We start from the raw sequence: 14067 nt of genomic DNA on the forward strand, positions 1-14067 counted from the left end.
ACTGAATTTACACTAAACATCACTGAATTGTACACGTTTAAATGGTTAATTGTATCTTACACAAATTTGACTTAAATTTTTAAAAAAATGGAAAATAGAAAAGGAGCTAAAAGGTAACTCAAATGACAAGATGTTTAGTTTCATTAGTAAATATAATGCAAATTAAAATATTACTAAATATACTAGGTAGGTAAAAAGCATGACTATTCCAAATGTCAGCAAAGATGTGGAGCAAAACTATTAGAAGTAGAAACTCATATAACTACCAAAAAAGAGTTTGGCATCATCTAGGTTTAACATGCATTTTCTCTATGACCCAGCAATTCCACTCCTAGGAAAAACATATACCAAGATGTTCAGAACAACATTTTTATTAAGAGCAAAGTGCTGGCGACCCAATTATCCACAAAAAATGTATATTGGATAAAATGTGCTGCAATATAGCCATAAACTATATGAAATAAAATGAAATAGCATACAGTGGTAAAAATAAACAAGATATATCTAAACCATTCAACAAATTAATTTTTAAAATATTAAACAAAAGTTAACAAAAGGACACACAGTATGATGCAATTTATATAAATGTAAAAGCAGGCAAAACTATAATATTCTTTAGTGAGTCAAAGTTGGTAAAAAAAAATCCTTATAATAGAGAAATTATTTGTATAAAAGTCTGCTTTTCATAGTTATACTTCGGTGGGGAGCAAAAGAGATAAATTTGCTTTGGGCAGGGAGAAGGCTTTGAGGTACTATCAATGTATTTTTTTAAAAAACATGGTGGTTTTATGGGTATTATTATTTAACCTACAATATATTTTACACATGTCTGAATATATTAATACAAAGTATTTCAGGAAAAAAACCCTCAAATTTTGGGAGGAAAAGAAGAAAACAGAAACAGAACATTCTTCAGTTTATCTGATGAAACTAGTATAGCCATGATACCAAATAAGAGAAGATATCAAATATAAGAGAGAATAATTTCAGGCTAATCTAACTTATGAACATAGATACAAAAATAGTAAACATAATTCTAACAAACTGAATATAATAAAAAAGCAAACATTACAAATAAGTTGATTTTATTCAAGAAATAAAAGGTTGCTTAAACATTAAAAAATCTATTAATGTCATTAACTATACATTAACAGATTAAAGAGAAAAAAATCACAATTGTCTCCAGTAAGCAGAGAATTTGATAAAATCCAACGTCCAGTTATTAAACTAAGGAAAAATAAACTTTAAACAAGTTATGAGTAGAAGGTAATTTCCTTATACTGATGAATGGTACCTACAAAAAACAGGAAAGAACACACCAAATGAAATAGGGAGTACTTGTTCTTAAAGGTTGTAGTAAATAAAATATATAAGTACTAGAAAGTAAGAAACAAAACTGATATTTGCAGATCTTATGATTGCCTAAATGGAAAAATCTAAAAGATATAATCATACATCCATTTAGTATTATATCCCTATCTTATATAGAAAAGTCAGTCTGAGATAAATGGCTTAAATTTTAAAAAATTAACTTTATAAACCTTAGAGGACTATGTACCACTTATCAATTTATTACCTCTCAATTCCAAATTCACATTTTATTCACCTTTATTCATTCTGTAAAAGTAGAACTGGCCTTTATAAATATTTTTCCTTGCCAGAACAACGTTAAGCTTTGTCAGTAGAAGATGTTTGAAAGACATCACAGGAGGAAGGGGCGTTCCCTCCTGCTTCTGGTGTGCTTGCCTGGCAGGCTCCTCCAGCATCCCGGTCTACCTCCTGCAAGCACGTTCAGCTTCCCCAGAGCCCAGCTCCTGCAGCATGGTGGCTTCACCAGGCTTCCTCAGCACAAGCAGCTTCTCCAGCTCCCAACTCTTACAGCACAAGGTGGCCAGCAGCACTCGATGCTTCTTATGGCAGTTTTGTAGCAAATGCTTCTGGTAGAACAACTTTTGCCCTACCCTAGAGTGTGGATTTCTGGCAAATTCTAGAGGGCAGATTTCCAGCAAGTTCCACTGGTACAGCATCACAGCAGGGACAGGACTTGGGTAAAGCAAGTGAGGCACGTAGGGCACAAAATCTGAGGCACTCACTCTCGGGTACCAACCGTGCACTGTGACTCTGAGAATGGCTGCCTTAAGAATGAGGAAACTGGTGCAAAATACGAGGCATTTGTTCTCAGGGTCACTCAAGTATAGAGTTAACACCTCAGAGTGAGATCTTCTTTGTGTTTTCCTTGCCTCACCTTAGTCCCAGCCCTTCACCAGAGCAATTACATTGCCATTCAGTGAGCCACATATGTGCCTTCTCCAATAAGGTCTGCGTCTTAGCCCTGGGAAGGCTCCTTCCTTGGGCACTCGATCTCCACCATTACGAGCAGTGGCTGCGCTTTGTAGCTGTGATTCTTGTGGTCTTTAGAGTTTCCTTTACTTCTTACTGTATGGTCTTTTGTTACTCTACTCTCATTATATTAATATTTAATTTTTTATACTAAACTTTCCCAGTTCAAATTACTGTATTTTTAGTCTCTTGATTAGATATTAACTGCAACAGAATTGATGCCTGAAGTGGTCCCAGGAGACAGGCCTGCAAAGATGGAATTTGGGCATTAGTTTGGTCATGCCTTTTAGCCATCCCTTAAATCTTTGTTGCACTGAGCCATTCTGTCCTTTTTACTAATCATTTGGGCTTGACTAGAGTGCAGAGCTCCAGGCCAACAGGATTTGGGATACTAGAAATCCATGGCATACGGTGCCTTCATAATTAATCAAGCTGGGGTTGATTGTGAAGTGCCAACTAAAGCAAGTGCCTTGGGAGCCAAATAATTGCTTCACTTAACCACTGTGGCAGTAATGATGGCTTATAAGGACTATGGTGTAGGATGAAGTCATTTGCATCCACTTTAGTGCTTACAAAGAGAAACTGACAAGTTCATGTTTATTAACTCTCAGCTTAAGTCACAGTCTGAGAACTAGAACATTTCCATAAAAGCCCTAAAAGAATCTCCCATTTCTTGTAGTTGCAGGGCTGACATTGCTAAAAATCAACACAAAATTGTTCAAGTTGCTGAACTATGATGACAGTTGAATTCACACCCTTACCATGTTTTCCATGTGAAAGTTGGGAGACTGGTAAATAACAGGATCCTAAAATTTGGAGTTGGGACATCTGGATAGGATCCAAATAAAACTGACAATCTTGAACTCCAAGTCATTTGGGGACTCAATTACCAGTGGAAATAATTTGCAATCAAGCATCTGAGAAACTAGCTTTCCTCCAATTGAAAACACTGTGATAACATCATCTGGAGTATAATGCCTTCAAAGGGCATGCTCATTCTCTCCAAGACCCACCAGAACCATTCTGTTGCCACTAGATCTATAATGAGAATCCAGTATCAGCATAATCCAAGGTGACAGCTAACTACTATGACCCAGGAGGAAGTAACTTAGTGTATTATTAATAATTTGCTAGGGCTTCCATTACCACAATACCACAGACTAGGTGGTTTAAATAACAGAAATTTGTTTGCTCACAGTTATGGAAGTTAGAAGTCTAATATTAAGGTGTTTGTAGGTTTCGTTTCTTCTGAAGTCTCTCTCCTTGGCTTGTAGATGGCCACTTTCTTGCTGTGTGCTCACATGGTCTTTCCTCTGTGTGTGTGAGGATCCTTGGTGTCTCTTTGTGTATCCAAATTTCCTCTCTTACAAGAATAGCAGTCAGATTGGATGAGGGTTCACCCTAATGGCCTCATTTTAATTTAATCATCTCTTTAAAAATCCTATTTCCAAATACATTCTAAAGGTACTGGGGTTTAAGCTTTCAACATAGGAATTTGGGGAAGAACACAATGCAGCCCATAATACTCACAAAAACAAGGATTGTGGGAACAGAGTGACAGTGCTCCAACTACCTTTTTGTATAGTTTTAACTTTTGGAGGCTGTTAATGTTTTACATACTCTACAATCAATTCAACAAGGCCAGAGTATTAAAAGTCAAACAGAATACAAATGGGAACAAACAAACTTAAATGTATTTCAAATGAATAACATAAGCACTCTGTGTGATGGAAAAAATGAATCCAAGTAAATTAGAGCACAATATTTTGACTATGTACCTCAGTCTAAAGACAAAGAGAACTATAAACAAATACTGAGCTCTACTTAGTATGCTTGATTTTTACTACAGTATAGGTTAGCATTCTAAAACTTTATATATTCTAGAATTGAACAAATTCGTAAATATGAGGATAATGGATGCCAGGTTTTTAATTACGGGAGAAGGAAGATACAAATTTGGAACAGGTTATGACTAGAATGAATGCCTATAGTCCTATCACTTAGATCTTGGTTTCTGGATATTCTTTACTGCAAGAAATAAGAGCTTTTTAGAGAAATGATTCATTCCAGGCTGGAGCTAAGAGAGTATTTGGAAATGAGCCCAGAACATCTTTTCATTCCAGGAAGAAAATGCTCAGAGAATCAGAGAGACAAGTTAAAAGGATGCAGAAGCCAGCCTTAATGGGCTCCCACTGGCCAAATCTGGGACAATTTGAGTATCAAAATAAATAGTAACAGATTATAATCCATTGAGTCAAGTAAAAATCTATGAATTCATATTGTCAAATTAACAAATAAGTCAGGAAGAAGGGAAAGCTCCAAAGCTCTTTATTATAGAATGCCAAGTAATTAATACAGACAAAATAATGGAGATAAAAATAAAAACCCTGTCATTTTGAAAATATCATGGTAATAACAGATTCGACATTAATTATCAATGGATGCTAAAACCAGTGAGTGAAAATTTGATGACAAGTTATTTATACAGTTTCAAAATCTCTCTCCACAATTATCTATTCATTACAAATAGACAACTACCAATTTTATGGTGGAGAAACATGGTAGATATCACCTTAACAAATTATCAAAGTTAACATCTCCAGAGATGTTAACAAATCAACATCATGTATCTCCTGATCTGATGCACTGAGAAGGATACACTATCAGTTCTGTGGTGTTCCTGCCACAAAATTCACAACCTGAATGCAAACATGAGGAACCAAAAGGCAAACCCAAATTAAGGGACTTCCTACAAAATAAGTGGTTTACCCTCTCCAAAAATGTCGAGGCCAAGAAAAAGAGAGAACTCTTCCAGATTAAAGACTAGAGAGAAACAATAACTAAATTAAATCTGTGATCCTAGACTGGATCCTGGACGATGTGTGGAGGAGAGGGTAAGATGGACTGCTATAAAGAATATCTTTGGGATGAGTGAAAAATTTTAAATATGCATTACAGATTAGAGAATGGTATCATATAAATATTAAACTTTCATATTTTAATAACTACTGTGGTTATATAAGAGAATACTCTTGTTCTTAGGAAATAACATACTGAAGTATTTAAAGATGAAGGGGCAAAATGTCTGCTACTTATTCTCAAATCGTTTAAATAAAACGTGTGTAGTTTCTGTGTGTGTGTGTGTGTGTGTGTGTGTGTGTGTGTGTGTGTGTGTGTGTGGAGTGAGAGGAAGAGAAAACAATTAAGTTCATATGAGAATGATAATGCAAATAGGCCAAAATGTAACAATTGGTAAATCTGAGTAACTGGTACACAGGAATACTGCATTCTATTCTTGTAACTTTTGTAAGTTTGAAATTTAATAAAAATTTAAAATTTACCAAAACAAAAAATATTCCTAAGTAATTCTCCATGTAAAATATGAAACTTAATGGAAATACAAACTACCTAGAAATGATGTAAAAGAGAGCAATACACATATCAAAAACTGGACACTGAGAAATTACCAAATAAAAGAATAATTAATAAAATTAAATGCTTATTAAAAAACATAAAATCAACTTGAATTCAATATCACAACAAAAGAATCTCAAAAAAATGAAAGAATTGATGAAGATAAAATGGAGCATAAAAAATAAAAAATATGTTAAGATTCACAAAACCCAACGCTTGCTTTTGACAACAAAAAGAAGACTGCTAATTAAACATGGTATGTGTGTGTACCACATGCTTTAGTTTTTCTCTCCCGCAAGACATTATTAAAATGAACAGTGTATTTTCATAATAGTAATTGCTAGCAAATACACCGTTATGGCAGATACTGCTGATTGCATCCCTGAAAACCATCCCTTCCTTCCCCTACTTCCTTGCTATAAGATGTTGATTTTTTTTTTCACAGTTACTGTGCTCAGTTCCAGAAAATAAATTATGATTTGTCTAAACCAGTGATTTTCATTCCTGATTACATGTTAAAATCACTTGGGTAGCTTTTCAAAAATGCTGAAGCTTGAACCCCACTCCAGATCAAATTAATCTTAATGTTTTTCTTATCAGCTTATATGAGCATAAGTCATCAGTTCTCAACTGTGGCAGCACATTAGAATCATCTAGTGACCTTTTAAAAATTGTGATGCTCAGGCCATAGCCTAGACCAATTAAGTCAGAATTGCTGGGGGTGGGAGCAGTTGTTCAGTAACCAAGGTTAAGAATAGCTAGTTTAAATGAAATGAAATCATTAACCCTCCCTCCTATTTGTTGCAAATGCTTTTTCCGCACCTTATAAAGCTATCAATGACCTAACTGGCAGTAGAGAAACAGATTCTGTTGGAGACAGCTGAGTGTACCATGAAGTGATCAAGCCACTTTGCAATTTAATTTGGAAATATTTACTGAAGTTTAAAATATGTATATTATCCTCATAATTTTGCTTTTAATATATAGTTCAGAGAAGTCCTGTACATAGAAGTTCTTTGGAGTGCTGTTTAAAAACCAGAAAATTATTAAACATGTCACAGCATTACAAAATATAGTCTTACATAAAGCAATTAACACAAGGTAGCTCCATGTCTATGTGGACAGTTCTCTGCACAGAATGAAAAAGCAAGTTTCAGAACAGTAACAGTAACACTTAGTGAATGTGTCAGGTCCTGTTCTAAGAGTTCTAAGCAAACCAACTCAATCCCTAGATCAACCCTATGATACAGTTACTTTATTTTCTACATTTTGCAGTATATACTTATGATCCTCTTTATATAGAAATATTATAAGTGACAAAACAGTACCACATACACATTTATATGTGTAGGTACTTAAATGCATAGGATAAAACTTTAAAAAAAATGAATAATTAACTGATAACAGTGGCTATCTTTGGGTAGATACTTGGGATTGGGAATTGTTGCCACATGGGACTTGAGCCCCTCTATAATATACAACTTATTTTTATTAAAAAAAATTCATTAATTACATATGTAATTCTGATTTAACTAAAAAAGAAAAAAGAAAGAAAGCACTAGCATTTGCCCAAAAGAGACTGTCATTGTATATAATGGCAATAATTTGTAAGCAAACCATGTTCAACAGGACATGGTGAAAGTATGATGAAATCATGAGGCTTGGTGAAATGCTAACACTATGAGGCCATTACAACTCATGGTAAAGATAAATGTTAATGATATGGACAGTTCATATGTATTTTGGCATAATAAATATGGGTTACAGGTCAGTAGCCATAATATGATCACATTAAAAAAAGAATTCTAAGTATTTACTCTAACAATTTGACAGTAGTTATCTCTACTTGATAGGATTACAGATGACCTTTGTTTTTTTCTTTATGCTTCTTTATATTTTCTAAATTTGTTGTAATAAGAAATTCTTTTTGTAATGAAAAGAGTAAAGAATACAGGAATCTTCAGAAAAGAAGTGATATATTCAATGAGGTATTTAAAGAGTCTTAATCTAAACATGGTTCAAGTAGAAGCATAGAAACATCAATCAAAGAACTAAAAAAAATGCAAATATATAAAATAAACTACTTAATACACACCAAATACGCAGTACAAAGTAAGGGAAAAGGAAATAAGCTATTATTGAATACGTGATATAAGAATAATGCTGGGTAAATGAGAAAAAACTGAATTTAGATTCCCAATATGTCATAAAACAAATATGAAATGAATTGAAAAGTTATGCATATAAGAGAATTGAAAGACACAACCCTGGTTTTAAAGGATTTACAATGTAGCTACGGAGCAAAATTTGCATATAAAATCCTTTGGGAAAAACAAAAGGCCTTTAGTTAAATGCTTTATACTGTAGTTGCTATAGAGAGCCCAAGAATGGGAAGTAAAGGAGAAAGGGAGCTAACGTTTATTGAACACCTCATGTGTGTCAAGTGCTCTACACTTATCTTATTTCCATCTCAACAACATTGAGAGAAAGGTGTTATCTGTTATTCACAGGTTCAACAGCTCACAGATGTTATAGCTGAGATCAGAAGCCACTTTTTTCTGAGAGCCCATGCTCTTTATGCCATATTACAGAGAGATGAGACTAATGTGTGTAAAATAATCTGAGATGATTTTTTTTTCCCCAGTGGAGCCAATATTCAAACTAAAGGGTTGGTAAGAAAAGATTGCAAAGATACAGAGGCAGAAATTACCTGACAGAGCATAGTGGGGGTAACAGGTAGGGAAGAGGAAACAATAGTTAAAAATGAAATGTAATAGGGGAAAAGAGTAAAAGATACTATGTAAAACAGACTTGATTAGATCAGATATTATTAAAGATATTAATAAATATCTACATTTGTATCTAAATATATATCTAATTTTCATATTCCCCACTTCCAAAAATGTATTTGAGGAGACTAAGAATAAAAGAAAATGCTTGAAATCATACATTAAAGAACTGGAGAAAACAGGTGTGGAGGGATACCATGCATAAAGAACCTTTCACCCACAGTTTTGTCTTTCCTCAGGTACTGTTTCCAGGAACCTGCTTATTGGCTCAAAGGTCCAACACCTTGTCTAGAGGTCAGGAATGATTGGAAGGAAACTGTAAACCATGTTTCTGCTCAACTCCAGGCTGAAGTTAGAAGTCTGTGGAAAGAACAAGGTGCGTACAAATGGAATCCAAGTTTTGAAGTATATTAGAAAGGGAATTTTCAAGTCCTTTCTTATACAACCTAGCTGTTCAAGTTAGCATACAATCATTTTAGTTTTTCTAATAAAGCTGCCTTTCTTATGTCAGAAAAAAAAAAGATGATGACAAGGTCATAATAACTTAATATCAAAAACCCTGGGTGCGGTAGCTCACGCCTGTAATCCTACCACTCTGGGAGGCCAAGGTGGGAGGATCACTTGAGGTCAGGAGTTCAAGACCAGCCTGAGCAAGAGTGAGACCCTGTCTCAAAGAAAAAAAAAAAAACCCAAGCTAAAATTATCACTTTGATTATTATCTAAAGTGCTTAGATTCCTGACAGTCAATGCAAAAGGAATATATTGTACAATGGATTATATAATTCCTAATTGTCTGGAACTATTTAGAGGAGATAAGTAAGATCTTGTTGGGAAACATTAAGACACATATCAATTGAGAAGTTCATGTTATTAGAAAAGTCCCCAAATTTCTACCCATATAATTATACACACAATGTAATTCAATCAAAATCCCAAAAGATGTGTGAGTGGAACCAAGGTAATTCAAAAATTTATATGGAAATGCAAAGGAACACAAACAGCTAAGACACTCTTGAGGATCAAGGTGAGAGGACTTGCTCCAAATATAAAGTTACAGTGAATAAGATAATAATGGTATTACTACAAGTAGAGACAAATAAACTAATGGAACAGAATATAGAATACAGAAATAGATGCAGACATATATGGTCAATTGAGTTTTTACTAAAATGACACTGAATATCAGTGCAGAAAAGAATTTTTCAATAAATGATAGTAGAAAAATTGGAAAATGAAACCAAATCCTATCCTATAAAAATCAATTCCAAGTAGTATAAAAACCAAAATCTAGAAAGTTTTTAGAAGAAAACACAGAAGAAAATCTTCATTATTTGGAGGTAGACAAAAATTTCTTAAATAAGCACTAACCACAGGAAAAGATTGCATTAGATGGAAATCCAGAATCTCTATCCATCAGAAGGCAGCATAAAGAGTGAAAAACCAAGCTAGAGCAGGAGAAAATATTTGCCACACATACAACTAACAAAAGACTAAAATACAGAAGATATATTAATATAAACATATATATACATATAACCGCTATAAATCACTGAAAAACAACCCAATTAAAAACTGGCAAAATATTTAAACAAACAAAAAGAGGACATTACAAAAGAGGACATGCAAGTGACCAAGAATTGTTGCTCAACTTCGTTAATAATAAAGGAAATATAAATTAAATATGATAACATTAGACACCCACCAAATAGCAAAAATTTGAAAATTATGGTCATGCCAAGAACTGGCATGGATGTGGTGCTAAAGGAATCCTTGTAAACTGCTGGTACAAGTGAAAACTTGCACAGTATCTTTAGAGAACAGTTTGGTAATGTCTGGTAAAACTGAAGATGTACAAACCCTATCTATCAGCAATTAATGGCTAGGTATATGCACTAAAGAAACGCAAGCATATGTGCACCAAAATATATGCACAAAATGTTCACAGTCACACTGCCTGTAATAGCCAAAAATTAGAGGCAAGTCAAATGTATATTAAAAGTAGAATGGATAAGCAAATTATAATATGTTCATACAATGGGATAGTATACATACAGAAATAAAAACAATGAACTGTAGTTTTTTGTGAAAAAGACACAAAAGAATGTCTATTCATACAAAGCTAGAAAACAGACAAAAACGAAACCTATGTGGTTTGGAGATTCATACATAGGTACTAAAGCTCTAGTGAAAAGCAAAGAAATGATCACAGTGATTATCACCATAGAAGCACAATGTTTGTGACTGGAAGAGTACATCAGGGGCTCTTCAGTGATGGCTGTATTCCATTTCTTGACCTGAGTACTCCTTACATGGGTCTTTATAGTTATTTTTTAAACTATGCAAATGAGTGTTTTGTGCCATTTCCGTATCTAATTTGAAAGAAAAAAATAAGCCATAGGCATTCCGATAAATATTATACATCTCTAAAAATATTTTCAAAATAAACTATGTAGGAAAATACTTAAATGTAATTTTATGTGAAAGTGTAAAGTATAAAATGGTAAATGCATGAATTCAATTTTTAAAAATCATACTTTATAGACGCACATAAAACATATGGGGAAGGTTAGCGTTGGTTTTAACTGGGAATTTAAATATTTTTCTCATTAGAGATTTCTGTACTTTGAAATTATGTAAAACAATCATGTTTTACTTTTATAATCAGAAAGAATTGGTTTTTTTTTTTTTTTTAAAGACAGCGTAAAGAAAAATTAAAGCCATCTGACACATTAGTAAGGGAAAATCAGATGAGGGGGGGAAGTTGAGGTTTGGAGTGGCCACGTTTTCTCAAAGGGGAAATTTCAGGGATCAGGTCATCTAATGGGCAAGAACTTTCAAGAGAAGGAAAGCAAGGCATGTCCTGACAAAGAAAAAGGATTTCAGGAAAAAGAGGAAACAGGCTACCTTGCAGGTGCCTTGTGGACGTTCAACAGCCATTCTTTACTCCTCTTTGGAGGCCTCTATCCAAGTAGGGCAGAGCTGGGAAAGGAGAAAGGAGTCAGGAAACGTCAGGCTCTTCTGGGAGCCCATTGGACCATTTCAGAAGTCACCCTGGCTCAGTCCCTACCGCCCAGTCCCTACCGCCCACCAGCTACAGAGGAAGGTCAGAGAAGTCTAGAGCATCACAGACAAGAGGGGGTCAACGCAGTTGTGGGCAGAATCTGTCCCTGACTTCAGAGGTCTTCTGTGACTGCAGTCACAAAGGCACAAAGACGTCCCACACCTACATTGGCTATAGGAACACATAGTCACATAAACTCACGCCACGGGGACCCAAACGTCACAGGCATCCCAAACCTAAACGCAATGGGCTGCACACAGTCCCACACTCACACCACGGGGACGGACACAGTCACAACTGCGGAGTCCATAGGCACCTCTTACCCTCTCTGTGCCATACACCTTCGGGACACAGTGACAAATTCACATGCACCCTAAATCAACAATATCACAAACACACGGGGAAATAGCTACAAACCTCACGGTAAAGGCATCCTACACCCACACACAGTTTGGCAAATGGTAATAAACACACACACACCAAGGGGACACAGCCACAACCGCGGTTAAGGAACCACAAACTCGCAAACATAGTGCCAACCCAGGTCACACAAACTCCAATCACACACGCACAATCATAGCCGGGAAAAAAACTCCTCTTCCCCGCCCTCACAGTTCATACACAGACACACGCCCACCACGGGGTCACAGCCACCATCAGACACATGCGCTCCCCACAGTCTCTCTCAGCCTGCTCCACGCATCCCACACAGGCCGGAGGGTCCAGACGAGCCGGGCTCGGAGCCGCCTCACCTATGCCTGCCGGCTAGGGTCAGCTCCGCTCCGCACAGGTGGAAGCCGGCTTTCACAAAGCCTGAGGCTGTTCGCCCAAACCCGCGGGAAGATCCCGCCCACTCCATGGGAGACGATCTAGTTCTCGCGGGAGGGATCACTGGGCCTGGAGGCCTCTGGGAGGTGTAGTCCAGGAAGCGACAAGAGGCTGAAAACTACAGCCTGGTCATCCCGATTCCCGTGGCGCGGACTCTAGAACAGTCCAAAACTCTGGAGCTGAGCCGCTCATCGGAGCCTTCCGGGAATCTCAGCTGACAGGGACTCCCTAGACCAAACTTTAGTCAGGCTCCTCTGAGCCCTCTCTTTGTTTGTCTAAGCCTCCTCCTCGGCCTGCCAACCCCATTTCAGCAAGAATCCTGCCAAGCCAGTTTCGCAAGACTCCCTCCACCCTTGATATTTAATACTCCCTCTTAGTAATTTACCGCCACTGTCTCCTTCACCCACCCGTCAGCTACAAATCTCCAGCTACTGTTGTGTTCGAAGTTGACTATTGCAGTAGTCTTTCAACGAAGTCTTCCTTGCCTGTTTAACTTGTCTGGTGCAATTTTTCTTTGACACAGCCCAGCCTCAGAGTGAGGCTCTCAGACTTCAGCCACTTACCTGGCGACATGCTGGGTCACAGCGCCTCCTGGGAAATGTAGTCCAAGACTTTGCCAGCGACTGGATGGGCCAGCCGAAGTGGGCTGAGTCCTCTAGGACTCCATCGGGAGCCTGGCTGCAGAGAGACTGCTCGGAGTTCCGCTTAATGCTGGGAACGTGCAGAAGCTCTTGAGGCCGGCAGCCGCGGAGCGTGTCCGGCAGGCGGAAGAGCGAATCCGAATGTGGAACCTGACCGTCTGGGAGCAAACCAGCCTGGGGAGTCCGAAGGGGAGAAATCCGCGAGCCCAGGCATGTATGTGAGAGTGGGCAAAGAAGGCCCGAGTGTGTGCCATTGGGTTTCAGGGGATAGTTGCGCGAAAGAAACTGCGTGCAAGTAAGATTGGTGCATGTAAGAGAGAGAGGGGGTCAAGATACATGTAGTTTTGGAGGGTCATATTGAGTGTGTGGCGTGGGGGCAAGATTGTGTATGAACCTGTGTGTGTGTGTATGAGTGTGTGTGTGTGATCCCCTGACTGTGGGTCACTGTATGGGTAGCTGATGTGTCTGCGGGGGAATCTGAAGCCTCTAAATCTCATTTCTTCTTTGAATTGTGATAAAAGTGTGTCTTCCTGAAACATCAATTTTAAGAGGAAAAAAAGCTACATAATCGACATAAGAAATAATTTGTAGCATTTTATATAAACATTTAACATTCAGATGTTTCTTCTGGACTCGAATACAAAATCATAGGCCTTTTTTTTTTTTTTTTTTTTTTTTGAGAGTCTCAGTGTTGCCCAGGCGCGAAAATGAGTGTGATAAAAGTGTGTCTTCCTGAAACATCAATTTTAAGAGGAAAAAAAGCTACATAAGTTAACTGTCAGCAGCATCAAACAGTTTTATATAAACATTTAACAGTGTTTACATTAAAAATATTCTAAAATAAAAAGAAGCTGAAATAATCTATGTACGAGGAACTGAGAATTTGAAACTATATTAATCCTAAAATATAGTGTGTGTGCATGCACATATCAAACATGTATCATGCATATGTCTATATACGACTGCATGTAGTTTTATGTGTGTGTGTGTGTCT

This window comes from Propithecus coquereli, unplaced genomic scaffold (assembly GCF_000956105.1).
Source record: "Propithecus coquereli isolate 6110/MARCELLA unplaced genomic scaffold, Pcoq_1.0 Scaffold358, whole genome shotgun sequence".
NCBI classification, from domain to species: domain Eukaryota; kingdom Metazoa; phylum Chordata; class Mammalia; order Primates; family Indriidae; genus Propithecus; species Propithecus coquereli.